This window comes from Sinocyclocheilus anshuiensis, unplaced genomic scaffold (genome assembly GCF_001515605.1).
Source record: "Sinocyclocheilus anshuiensis isolate Anshui unplaced genomic scaffold, SAMN03320099.WGS_v1.1 scaffold723, whole genome shotgun sequence".
NCBI lineage: Eukaryota > Metazoa > Chordata > Actinopteri > Cypriniformes > Cyprinidae > Sinocyclocheilus > Sinocyclocheilus anshuiensis.
In genome coordinates this window covers 1-12,777 of record NW_015551048.1, presented here as the reverse complement: position 1 = coordinate 12,777, position 12,777 = coordinate 1, and the positions used below count along the sequence as shown (strand labels likewise).

General features: G+C 37.7%; 1 pseudogene; it reads left to right on the top strand.

Moving 5' to 3' along the window:
- On the top strand, positions 1-12,299 carry LOC107661899 (protein zyg-11 homolog; annotated as a pseudogene).
- The last annotated feature ends 478 nt before the right edge of the window (positions 12,300-12,777 follow it).

The window sequence follows — 12,777 nt, the reverse complement described above, 5'->3', positions numbered from 1 at the left end:
ATGAGTCTAGAGAACATCTGCTACACTGTATAAGACAACAGAACAGACTAAAGGCATCATCCGTAGAATTCATCAGGAACAACATTATACATATAGTTTTTGTTTCATGATGAAGAGAGTCCTTCCTCCCTGACTGACATTAGCATGGCCTGGGTGTGTCACAACGTGGAAGTGCTTTGTGTTGCACAAGAGGACAGGTCACTGCACTTCTGCCACTGCCCTGTGTTTCCTCAAGAGCTGGCCGATCAGCTTCTGCACAAGATGGCTGATGAGGGTACGATTGCTCGCTGTAACCCGTTTAGTTGCATGCAAGATCTGTTACCTGATGTTCTGATTAGTGCTGGGCAACGATTAAAGGCACAATATGTAAGTTTTTTTATTAAAATATCCAAAAACCACTAGAACAGTGTTATATATTTTGCTGACTTGTGTACTTACATTATCCCAAATGTTTCGAAGAATGTTTAAATCCAGAAATAGCAAGTGGCTCGTTCCTGGTCATTGTGTCGCCTGCCAATTACGTCGATTCCCGGTTTTGTTTTGTTTTGTAGAAAACATGGAAACGCCAAAGACGCTTGAATATGTTGTGTGTTTTAATAGACCGGTGACGACCGCACAGAGTGGCATTATAACAGAACATTCAAATGTATCCAGTATGATAAAACAGCTGCTTTACCCCACATACGCACGACCGGAAGCAGCAGAAGTGCTCGACTGTGGCATAATAAAAGCTCCGCTGCTTTTGAGCCGTGTGTCACGCTCGTTCAGCGGCCTCGTTTCGCTTCGACGGCTTTCAGCCTCACCCTGCTTCATTCTACTACGTTAATAAATCATTAGCTCATCCATGAACATGATTTCTGCCCGAGTCCCGTCGGATTGCATCGGCTGTGGGGATGAACTCCCATGATTCCACACTCAGTCACGGGGTCATCAAACTACGGCTTTGCCTCTTTGTTTGTTTTGAATACGCGCCCTCTAGCGGCGAAAACTTACATGTTGTGCCTTTAATCACATCCAAAATAAAAGTTTTTGTGTTCATAATATATGCGTATGTTCTGTGTATATTTATTATGTACACATAAATACACACACATGCATGTATATATACAGTATATATTTATACCCTAACCCTAGACATGTTAACTATTTTCAAAATGCATACTGTATGTGTGTGTATTTATATATACATTAGTGCGGTCAAACGATTAATCACGATTAATCGCATCCAAAATAAAAGTTTTTGTTTACATAACAAATGAGTGTGTACTGTGTATATTTATTATGTATATATAAATACAAACACATGCATGTGTATATATTTAAGAAAAATATTTTATGTTTATATATTAAATATATTTATATAAAATATAAGAATATAAATATATAAATGTTTACGCGTAAATTTTTTCAAAATATGTACTGTATGTGTGTATTTATATATACATAATAAATATACACAGTACACATACATGTATTATGTAAACAAAAACGTTTATTTTGGATGCGATTAATTGCGATTAATCGTTGCGCATCACTAGTCTGATCTATTTTTCTCTCAGGGGGTCCTCAATGACAGAACCGTAGGCATCTTCCAGAATCCGGAGCACCTGCGTTTGCACCGCGCTTACATCCGGTCCTCGCAGCTCTCGGCCGAGGCCTTCAGACATTCGCTCTGCCCTCACAAGCTCCAAGAGCTCAACGCTTCACATATACACAGCGATGTCACGATCTCAGATGTTCTCCACAGTCTCACCTCCAACGAGCTCTGCAGACAGGGCCTCCAGACACTGCTGATGGACGGCTTGCGTCTGTATGGGGAAGCAGGGGAGGAGTCGCTGCAGGCCTCCTTTAACATGCTCCGGGGCTTGAAGAAGCTCTCGCTGGCCTGGACGGACCTGGATGACAGAGGTCTGGAGGATATCTGTGCCATGCCCATGCTGGAGAGCTTGGATGTCTCCGGCACGAACATCACGGATCTCACACCTCTGTTGAATTGTCATTCACGGCTTATGTCGCTGACTGCGCATGGGCTTCAGAAATTGGAGATGCCAACCTCCAGCTTCATGTTAGTGCTCTCCAAGCTGCAGTCACTGAGGCACCTGGACATCTCCAATGACAGGCTGGTAATGGATGGAGACCGTATGGTGCAGCAGCTGCTGGAGCGCCCAGGGATCCTTCCGCAGCTCGTGTCTCTGGATGTGTCGGGCTGGAGAGGTGTGAGCAACGCTGCCGTTCAAGCTTTTGTGGAGGATCGGCCAGGGCTGAGGTTCATCGGCCTGCTGGGCACTGGAGCAGGAGGATCTGAGCTGCTGTGTGGAGATGTACATCTGAAGGTAAGAGTTTTCTTTCACACTCACTGACTCAAAATCAGGGGTCATGCATTGACAGTTTGCAAAGAGCGTGATTGACAGGCGATCTGACCAATCATAAAGCCGAATCCACCATCTTGCCCGACAAACAAATCAGACAGGAGAGTAGATTAACTTCGGTGACTTTGGAACTTCGGAAAAATTGGCTGCGTCCGAAAGCTCTAAAATGCTGCCTTCAGAGTAGAGTTGGGCATCGTTTGAATTTGATCAATTCCAAATATTTGTTCTTGTTTTAATCATGATCGCACTTAATTTTGATGAATTTCTCTTAAAAACAAGACTTCTTATCTCATGTAATTTTGCTTCTGAAATTGTATCTTGATTTAGAAATCTTTAGACATTTGCACTGTTGTTTTTGTTTTATAAAATGAGTTAAAAATAATGGAGATTTATTGGAAGTTGGAGTATGTTACATTTTTAAAGCATTGCTTATACAACACACTTAGAGACTGTATTGGCGCATTGTGTTCCATCAAAGACTATAGAATACCCAAGACGTGTCACTCGTATAGGTTTGAATGGGGAAAAATGCAACGCTAAATATGGCCGCTCTATCGCAGGAAGCCCCGCCTTCTGAATTAAAGAGCCAATCGCTAATCAGTAAAGTCAGAGCGTCACTGCAGCTGCCGTTAGAAGCGTCCCGGTTGCTATAGAAACAGTCAGCGCTCTGAGACGTGCGCTCAGGACTGCACATGCGCACTGGCTGATCTAGCCTGAAAAATAAGCTTTTTATAATGCTATTTGAGCAAAAGTAACAACATTTATGACACAGTTGTTGTCAGATTTCTTTGGTGATTTCAAATATGAAATTTAATCGTAAGTTTAGTGAACAGTTTTGGAGAATTTGATGTTTCCCCATTCAAAGAGATAGGAGTTGCACTTGCATGCCCGAGAGGCGTTTCAAAGATGGCCGCCGAGTGACATGACTTGTCTTAAAAAGACTTTGGTTCCATTCAATTCATTCCTTAAATGTTCTTCATAAAAAGGTCTTAAAAAGTCTTAAGTTCATGTTCATAAAACCTGCAGAAACCCTGATGTAATGTTTTTTTCCTGTGAAGGAGTAGCCTATCACATCATTTGTTGTGTTGTTGTAATACAATTAGACGTAGTGCACAAAGATTTGGTGGAAAAAAAACGTTTTAGTGCCAAAATGCACACAGGGAAAGCAAAGATTAGCTTTCCGCCTCAGAAAACCATGTCAAGACTTTTTACCAATGCTAATGGCACAGCTGCTGAGACAAAAGATATAGATATTGTTACGTCATCGTACGTATTCTTCTGTATGCCTGTTGTGTCTCTTTATTGTTTCTGCTTTCCTAGGTTAAGTAGCAACACCTGTTGTTAATCAGCGATCTTGAGTGTCAACCTCTGCTGATTCGCTCTTGTGACTGTGTGCCCTACCATAAAAGCCGGATAGTTTTCCAGTGCTAGAGGGGGCGGGAGGTTTTTCCTCCATCTCTCTTGCGAAGAGTCCCTGTCGTCTGTTGCAGATGTGTGATTTTCTTTTTTGTTTGTTGTTGATTGTTATATGACTCTTTTCATTGAACCCCTGAGTGCAGGGCAAGTTGTTACCTTCTGCTCATTTATATGCATTACAATGTTTTCTGCTATACAAGTTTTAAAATCCTCCAATTAGAGAAGTTCCTGAAGTTGATCAAAAGTCTCAGTCCTACTAGCAGCGCACCACTTATCAAAAAGAACCCTTTTCTCTCTAGCGAACTCTACAAAGGTTTGTTTGGCTGCTTTTGAATGTTCCCAGAATTTCTGACGGTAGGCTTCTGGTACTAGCTCGTAAGCGCTTAATATGGCCGGTTTTACAACATCATACTCAAGAGCCTGTTCTACAGGTAATGCAAACAAATGTCTTGAGCTTTGCCTACCAAATTACATTGGAGAAGCAACACCCACATATCTCTTGGCCAATTCAATTTCTCTGCCACACGCTCAAACGTAGTAAAATAGGAGTCAACCTCAGCTTCACGAAACTGTGGTACCAATTTTACATACTTACTGACATCAAAAACGGAATGCACAGAATCCGAATGGCCAGAAGAGGGTGGACTAGAACGAGGTGAAGGACTAGGCCGGTTACGTAATGCTTGAAGCTCAACTTCTAGTCTACGGAGTTTTATATCGCGATCCGATCAATTTCAAGAGCTTTAATCCGCAGCAATTGAGTCTCATGTTCTTTATTTTATTTAAGCTGTTCCTTCTCCTCTACCCTAGACAGGGGAGTTCGTAACAATATAGAAAACGACGGAGACACAGAGGATCATTTTTCTGTGCCAGTCAATGAACACTCAAGTAAAAATGCAGAAAGGCATTTCAGATTCAAGAGTTTGCATGGCTCAGGTATGATCGTCGCACACAGAAAATGCTTTGTTACTTTTATTATTTTAAATCAGTTTTCTGTTTCTATTTTGTTTTGTATTTTTGCGTTTTCATTTTAGTTAGTTTTAGTAATTTTGTTTGTTTTTGTTTCTGTTATAGTTATTTTAAAACAATACATTTGAAAAGAGAAGTTGCTTTGGCAACTGGCTGAAAACAAACAAAAAAACAAAGTTTTTTACATTTTATTTTCAAAATAAATAGCTGTCAAACGATTAATCACGATTAATCGCATTCAAAATAAAAGTTTTTGTTTACATAATATATGTGTGCATACTGTGTATATTTATTATGAATATATAAATACACACATGCATGTATATATATTGAAAATATTTACATGTATTTACATGCATATATGTATATTCAAATAATTTATATTATTTATAAATATATTTAATACATAAACATAACATATTTTTCTTAGATATATACATGCATGTGTGTGTGTATTTATATACACATAATAAATATACACAGTACACACACATACATCATGCAAACAAAAACTTTTATTTTGAATGCGATTAATCGCGATTAATTGTTTGACAGTACTAGTAAAAATGCAATTCATGACTGGTTTAATCTAATATTCAGTGTCATGATGCAGTAAATACTGATGGGAGAGCAGACAGTGAAGCAGACAGGATCCACTGCGATTACTATTTCAGATTTACAGTGAAACTGAATGTAAAAATTGGCAGTTCCTGACTAAGCAGCAAAGTGAGCCAGAGTTCTTGCCGATAGTCAAAAGTCTGGTTAACTTGCAAAAAAATCAATTTCACTGCCATCCCACTGAGTCAGAACTAACAGCAGATTTTGCCAGGAGCTGCAAATACGTACTAATCTGTAAACACATGCAGGTGGCTGGAGAGTCCAACTTAACCCAGCTGTGTGAGTGCTTGAGGAGATACAGCGACCGCGAGAGTTTCATACGGGAGGTTCTTGCTCATCTCTACAGTCACACCAGTGACATGGAAGAACCTCAGCCACACATCTTAAAGGTATCTGTTATCTGATCTGTATTTGTTAACTAAACATGAACAGGCTGGTTTGTTAGAATCAGTGATAAACATGAGTGTCAGTTATAAAGAAAATGAAAAATCTATTTTAAAGCCCATATGTTTGAGTATTTATGCTGGTTTCAAATAATTTGGAATTTCAATGCCATTTTCAAGAAACGTTTGCATTTATTGTAAAGCACTATAAAAGTGTTGTTTTGTTACATCTTGAATACATTATTAATTATTTTCAAAATATTTTGCATACCGTTTTTTTTGTTATATCAATTCATGAATATCATTATGTTTTTGAGGAGTCGCACCACATGACATTTTAAAGCTTGAACTAACCTTGCCTTGTCACTAAAAGGTCAACTTATCTGATATTTAAAAAAAGTTATTGATCCGCATACACACAGACTTTATAAAGTCATTTCCTGATTTTTTTTTTTTTCTGCATGTGGTTGCACCACATGACTTTGCTGGTCATATCACATGACTTTAATTTGGCCAACAACAATTTCTCAAATATTAATAAGCAGTGAAGCAAAAATGTATATCAAAAATATAGTTCAGAAATGAATTCTCATTATAGAAGAGGTGTGTTTGAAGTCATTCTGTGTATAAATTGAATTTAATTGGAATGTTTTAAATGAATGAATAAATTCAGATAAAATGAGTAATTTTGTAAGGGACTGTAAGATAATTTTTTTAAGATGGCATAGTTTAAATTACATCATGACATCTTATACAATGCTTTAAAACTTCCCTTTATTGTAAAAGATCTTGGCTCATTTTTAAAAATGCATGAATAACATTTACATAGTGTGCCCATGTGTTTCTGTTTCGGCTGGTATTGGCTGGGATGTGACACCACACAGATTCTCTGCACGTTCAGCTTGTGGCCTCTGTGTGTGTGTTTAACCTGACCGTACAGGAGCTGGTGCTGGGGATGCCCTTACACCTGCTGGGAAATATAGTTCAGCAGCTTCTTGCAGCCATGAAGAACTTCCCAAACCACGAGCAGGTAGAACCATCCCAAACGGTTTGAACCATAACCACTAAAGGAATCGTTCACCCAAAAATTACATTTCTGTCATCATTTAGTCTCCCTCAAGTGGTTCCAAACCTGTATGAGTTGCTTTGTTCTGTTGAACACAAAAGAAGATATTTTGAAGAATGGTAGTTGCTGGTCCGCATTGACTTCCATGGTATTTTTTTCTCTCTATGGTCCTAGTATCAGTATTTAAAGAGTTGATTTTTTTGCTTTTAGTTGCAGAAGAATTGCCTGCTTACTCTTTGCAGTGATCATATCTTACAGGTCGTCCCATTTGACAGGTCAGTCCACACACGTGTCCTCAGTGCATTTTAACTTGTTCAGATATACTGTACATTGTTGAAGTGGTTATCGCCATCTTGACCACTGTTTCCCTACAGATATGAAGCTGCTAAGCTGATAATGATGTTGCTGGGGAATCATGCAGATCAGACGGTGCAGAGAATGGCGGTGGCTGTAGTCTCCATACTAGTGTCTAAGGTCATTACAGCAACACCTGCATTCTGTTCAGTGTCTAAAACCAGGACAAACTTTGACTGGTTTGTTATGAACAACAGTATTATTAAAGAAATAAAGATCTATATATTCACTTTGCTGTCTATCTAGACACTTTGCTTTATCTAGATAAAAGTGAATTCAAAAGTGAAAAAGAAATAAGGTATTGTGTGAGAGACATATATGCAATTATGCAGACATATCAGCATGGACTTTTAAAATCTGCTTATATGAACAAAAATCTATTATCATATCATTTTCATCTTTGGTACATTATTACTGAGTAAAAGGCTCTCTCACACTTCATTGCAGTTGAGCACAGAGGAGATCTCAGAACTGGGTGCAGAGGCGTTTATAATGAAGGTAAATGTAAAAAAAGTAGTTTTATTTGCTGTTGCTCTTAAACATAGTGCTGTGCTAAAAATCCTTTACCTAATTTGCCATTCCTGATCAAAAATGACCGGCTTTTTAAAAATAATTGCGTGTAAATCTCTCATTATGGTATGTTATTACTATAATTATGCTATAAAATTGGTTAAAAAGCATTATTTGTTTATCATTTTGGCAATGTTCACTCCAAAACTGAGTTGCATAAGCTCAGATCAATGAGCCCTATGATCAATCAGTTCCAAAAAGAAATACAAAACATATGCTTATTGAAAGAAAACAAGCTGATAAAAAGATTGAATCCAGTGTTTGGTAATAATATAGCATAACAATATTTATAAGCAATTTTTTGTAGGCTGGTAACGTCGCAAGTAGGGCTGCAACAAACAATTATTTTGATAATCGATTAATCTAGCGATTATTGGAGCGGTTAATCGACTAATTGTTGATTATTTCACGGATTAATAAGTAGACTTTGATTGATTATTCAGCTTTTGCAGTTAGTTAAAATATTGACCTATATATATTCTAACAAGGTAAGCACTTCAGCCTTTTGCAATTAGTTAAAATATTGAGTTATATATATTCTAACAAATAAATGAAGGTAATCACTTCAGCTTTTGAAAGTCATATTATGTAATTACAATTATACAATTAATTTACACAAATAAATATATTTGGCACACAAAATGAGATGACAGAGAAACCCTCATTCACCATTTAATTAGCTAAATGAAAAAAGTAACTGAATGACATCATTCTGCCTAACATCTCCTTTTGTAAATAATATGGATAAGAAACAAAACAAAGGTAAGTGATAAGATGCTTTATTTTTGGATAAACTATTTTATTCACAACATAATCTCTCTTAAAATACAGTATAGGGCTATGATAATCAAAAAAGTCCTGACATAGATCAAGATCAAGATCCATCACTTTAAATAAATCATTTTTTTTTTCCCACTAATAAAAATATTTGATCATTAGCTAGCTCCACACTGGAGAGCTGCTTTATAACAGAAAATAAAGTTGTAATTCTAACTGAAGGCGACACTGACTCTGGATTTTCATGTTTAATACTGTAAAGCTGCTTGATTTAAGGCTATCTATTGCATAAAGTACTATATAAATAAACGTGACGTGACTGGACTTTACTGGAGTGCCGAACTGCAGAGCTCGTGCAAACATCCACATCGCTGTAATCAGATGCTTTCTTAACTGCTGCTTTCTCACCACTGTCAGTTTTTGTTGTGTTTATTTCGTTATTTAGAGGAAAGCGCACAGCATATGTTTACATATTCATCCCAAACGACGCTCAGCAGCTTCAGGTTTGGCTGCGTTTGCGCTCAAATGCGCTGAATCGCTGTGTCTTCTCTTGAATTGCATTTGGGAGCGCTGATTTACAATCTGGCGCTACAGCGCCACACTGGGCAAACCGCATTACTGCAGGCTCTTTCATTAGGTCATATGAGTTTAAACGACTACTCGACAACAAAAATATTTGTTGACAATGTTTTATTGTCGATAATGTCGACTAATTGTTTCAGCCCTAGTCGCAAGTGTAACAAAGTGTGTGGGGGGGGAGGGAATCTCAAAAACCATCAATAAATTGCTATAACACGTATGAGCAAAGTCAGTAGGTTTTAGTCCAGTGCAATAAAATTAACTAGCATTTGAAAGAGAAAATCCTCTCCAGGTCAAAATGACCAGAACACAACATGAGGATTAAAGGGTCATCAAAATTGGAGTTTGTGGTTTTTAGTTCATGTCTATACTAGTGTACCCCAGGAAGTTGACAAAATAGATCAGAAATTATAAACATTTTACAGCCTCGTTAAACGAACCAAACATATTGATGACTTGTACACAGTGTCAAATAAAATTGTTCATCCAATGAAATATAGAATAAGAAAGTCCCTCAACCTAATACCGCCTGTCTATTAATAGCAAATAGCAAGTCATCCCAGACTGCATTGCAATCTTAAGGTATTAAAAAAGGACAGCCCCATTTATTTCAGCAAGTACATCAGCACAGGTTCTTCAAACCATACCATGTGGCCTCACACTAACCATACTGTCACATGCATTGTGTTCTCTCTGTTCCCTAAAGTTTTATATGATATGTGAATGGCTAAATGATGAAGCTTCTTTTGCAAAGGACTGAATGGACAGATGAATCATGAGTAGACCCAACCAATGCATTTATTCCCCTTTCTGTGCAAGCCCAGCAGTTGCTAAGTATCGTCCAGCAGAAGGCCTCTCTGGGTGTAGTGGACTCCACTCTGAAGTTTGCATTGAGCGCTCTGTGGAACTTGACAGATGAGACGCCCACCGCGTGTCGCCATTTCATTCAGTGCCAAGGAATAGAGCTCTACATGGAGCTGCTGGAGGTGAACACACACACACACTTACACTCACACATAGCTAAAGGCTGGAATAAACTGCACTCCATTTTTTGCCAGATTTGAGATCTCATAGAAAATTGCGTAGAGTATGATGGACACAGACACAGAAATATGTTTCCATCCAGTTGAGGGATATCAAACACGCTTGTTGTTTTGAGCTGATTTTAGAAGACATATTGTTTACATTTGTCATGTGTCTCCTAGCAACAAGGCACATGTTTCTGAGAGCCATTGGAAAAGAGAGTTGTGACACTTCCATAGACTTTCTTTCGAGATGCGGAAGTGATGTGTGTCGTGGGGCAACCAATAGTTTCAAACACAGAATATTTCCAGCACTGAACCCCATTCATTTAGTTTCCCAAATACATTTGCTGCTAAGCTGATGGAATGACAGCATTTTTTTTTTTTTGGACATTTTATCACTTTAGCTGAGCTCTCATTCATCTAGTTAATACCAGTTTATTTAAAGGGTTAGTTCACCCAAAAATAAAAATTCGGTCATTAATCACTCACCCTCAAGTCGTTCCAAACCCATAAGACCTCCGTTCATCTCCGAAACAGAAATTAAGATATTTTTGATGAAATCCGAGAGCTTTCTGACCCTCCATAGACAGCAATGTAACTTCAATGTTCCCAGGTCCAGAAACGTAGTAAGAACCTCGGTAAAACAGTCCATGTGACCATCAGTGGTTCAACTGTCATTTTATGAAGCTACGAGAATACTTTCTGTGCGCAAAGAAAACAAAAATAACTTTATTCTTTATTCAACAATTCTCCTCCTCCAAATCACGTCTTCCGCCGTTATCAAGCGCACACGCATGCATCGTGGTACTCTTGATAATGGCGGGAAAAAAGTATTCTCGTAGCTTTGTAATTTTATAGTTGAGCCACTGATGTCGCATGGACTGTTTTACCGATGTTCTTACTACGTTTCCGGGTCTGTGGGATTTTTAGCATTTTTATTATTGATAAAACTTTTTTTAAGGGGTTGTATTGAGCAGTTGCTGGCATTTGTTGATATTTGCTTATTGTGCATACTTATGTGAATGTCTTAATATAACATCATGACCAATGTTGAGTAAATGGTCACAGAATTTACATTTTTAGGTGAACTATCCCTTTAAGTGTTTGTGTATTTCCTGTATCTTCTCATCACTCTCTCTTCTCCTCCACAGTCTTATTATTCGGAGTCCTCCATCCAGCAGAAGCTCCTGGGCCTTTTGGTAAATATATTTTATGTGTTATATGTTTGGTAAATGTATTTTTTACCATGTTATATGGTAAAATTGGAGGAAATTAATTGATTAACTACAAAGTAAACACTGACGTGACCACATACAAATCTAAATTAACTTAAAACGACTGTTGAACAATAGTTTCATAATTGTAACAAATAAAGTACCATAAAGTACTCAGAATATATGCTTTTTTGCGGTTTTACTGTAGTTTTTTGTTTTGAAGTAATTTAACAAATGTTTAGAATTGCATAAATGTTATAAAACTTTCATCTAATTTGGTTTTAAATGTATAGAATGTTAATATTCTAGTATTGGTTGCTTGTTGATAGCGTAGTAGACTAATACCATTTTTCATTGTTCATGCATCCCAGTGCATTAACTAAAAGTGATTAATTGAGCCTTATTGTGTCTTAAAGTGTTAGCAGGGGCAGTTTGGACTCCTTGAAACCTTTAGAAATTAAATTTCTTCGTGCTATGGCTTATCACATATTCTGCAAGAAAAATCAGATCATGGTCTTTTCAATTGAACTGTGGATTTTATTATTATGTTCTAGACGTTTATATGCTTTCAATTACAAATAGATTGCTCAACACTGAAAGCAGTGTATCTTTTCCCCTCTCTGTGCTCCAGAATAATGTAGCAGAGGTGGAGGAGCTGCGGATGGAGCTGATGAGTGAGGATCTGGTGGAGCACATTGTCTCACTCCTGATCAACCCAGTGGTGGAGGTGGACATCATTTACTTTGCTGGAGGGATCCTGGCTCATCTCGTCTCAGTCAGGGGGCCGGTGTGGAGTCTGGATGCTGAGCTGCATAACAGAGTGCAGGAGAAACTGGTGTGTGTGTGTGTATGTTGTCTGTTTTTGTATCTTAACTCTGTACATTGAATCTCTTTGATTTTAGCACTCTTCTGTCCTGTCATGGAGTTCTCCTGCGCATGCAATGGTTTCTTACCGGTAAGTGTCTTAATCAAAACACAAAAGAAAATATTTTTGGGATTTTTTTTACTCAACTATACCTTTAAATATCAGGTTGTTTTTCACCAAAACAACTGATGCCATTGCAAAATAATCAGAAAGCCAGTCGTTTTTTGCTGGCACTTTTGTAAGTGATAATGTGAGTCTCAGTGTATGGTCATTAAATTTAATTCACCTACATAACTATTTATTAACATCTTTGTTTAGTATTTCTTATAAACAAGAAGGTTTATGTCCATAATGTAGAAGGAAGAAAATCTGAAGGCTAAAGACTGTACTGGTCACTCTTTTCCATGCATATACAACCCTGTTTATTGTATTTGAATGAAAAAAAACAGTTTTGGAACAGTCTTCAAAATTCTAAACATTCTAAATTTGGAATGGAACTATTAATCTCGTTTTCTCTCTCTCTCTCACTCTCTCTCTCTCACTCACTCACTCACTCTCTCTCTCTCTCTCTC